Genomic DNA, 1,911 nt, shown 5'->3' on the forward strand with positions numbered 1-1,911 from the left:
TTAACATAAATTAAATATGTTAAAGTAATATTAAAGGTGATTTTATTAGTTACTTAATTTGTTGGTAAGAAACAAGGTTTCTTTTACAAAATTTTTTTATTGGATTTTTTTAAATAATTAGGATATAAAGGTAAATTTTCACAATCTTTTGTTAGCAATAGACTCCAATTTTCTCCTAGGCAATGACGAAACCAATATTTTTTCCTTGGAGGAAGGGCCAAAATGATTGACAAATAAAATTATTTTAATATGTTATGTTCAAAATAATTTTCATCTATTTAAATATATGGCATCCTAAAATACCAAATATTAACTTTAATTATAAAGGTATGTCTATTTAATAAATATGTAGTATAGTCATAACTAAAATTAAGACAAGAAATAACATTTGATTAAATATCTTATAGGAAAAAATGCACTTTTCATCCTCAAAATTTGGATGGTTGACCAATTTCATTCTCAAAGTTTCACCCCAAACATATTGCATCCTCAAAGTTTCGTAATTTTGGCCAATTAAGGACAATTGACGGGAAATGAAGAATTGATCGTTAGAACCAACGATTTTACCCAACAAAAAATGGGTAAAATTGAATGGAGTCATTTTTAATGGAACAATTGCAACGGACAAAAAGCTCAATTCTTCTCCTTCTTCCCTCTGCCTTTCTGCAACCGCAAAATTTTTTTGTCAATCTCTGGAGTTTTAACGACCGTTATATAACTTTCAAAACAAATAAATTCATTCTAAATTTTTATTTGGGATTATTTCATAAACCAAATCGCGGTCACTTTCTGTAAAGTATCACTTTCCCATAAAAGACCAGCTCTTTATGACTTTCCTCCATTATAGGAACAGAGTACCCATTTTTTAATAACTAAATTTATTTATCGAATAAAATAAAAATAAATTCATTTTCTAATAAAAGACCAACTCTTTATGACTTACCTCCATTATAAGAACAGAGTAGCTATTTTCTCATAAACAAATTTATTTATCAGATAAAACAAAAATAAATTCATTTTTTAATAAAAGACCAGCTCTTTATGACTTTTTCCCATTTTAAGATCAGAGTACCAATTTTTTCATAAACAAATTTATTTATCAGATAAAATAAAAATAAGCCCGTTTTTTAATAAAAGACCAGCTCTTTATGATTTTCCTCCATTATAAGAATAGAGTACTCATTTTGAAGGTAAAAAGGAATTTGTTTATCGGATAAAATAAAAATAAACTCATTTTTCAATAAAACACCAACTCTTTATGACCTTTCTTCATTATAAGAAAAGAGTGTCCATTTTATCATAAATAAATTTATGTAGCAAATTGTCATGGCCCTTATTCCTTCACATGTGTGTAGGGACGGTAATTGTCATGGATCGCTTACAACTTATTCCCTCCAAACCTTTTCTTATAATGGAGTTTCTGATTTTATCCAAGTAATAAATTACTTCCGTGAAAAAAAAATAAAAACTTTATGGAGAAAAGTCACAAAGAGTTGGTGTTTTATTGGAAACCATCGACCCCTTACTAAAGACGATCAAATGCGATTAGATGATTTTCTTGCAAGAAAGTTGCCAAAAACAGTTTTGTGACTGTAGTTGCTACTTTTTTTCAACCATTTTTTTAGCAAGAGGTATCATTAATGTCAATATTGAGATATAGCAAAAATTTTATACGAAATAACAAACCAATTTGTCATTACAAATACAAAACGAGCAACAATATATTACAATCAATACTATCAACAGTACAAAGCACAAAGATACTCAAATCAAATCCTAATTAGGATTTAATATGTACAACCAAAATTGTCAGGAATAACAAATGCTAAGATAGACCATGTGCCGATATACAATGAGTATCATGTTTGCATTAATTGGCGAAATCCATAATCGAAGTAGCTTGTAAGAGCT

Source organism: Coffea eugenioides, unplaced genomic scaffold (genome assembly GCF_003713205.1).
Source record: "Coffea eugenioides isolate CCC68of unplaced genomic scaffold, Ceug_1.0 ScVebR1_2530;HRSCAF=3576, whole genome shotgun sequence".
NCBI classification, from domain to species: Eukaryota; Viridiplantae; Streptophyta; class Magnoliopsida; order Gentianales; family Rubiaceae; genus Coffea; species Coffea eugenioides.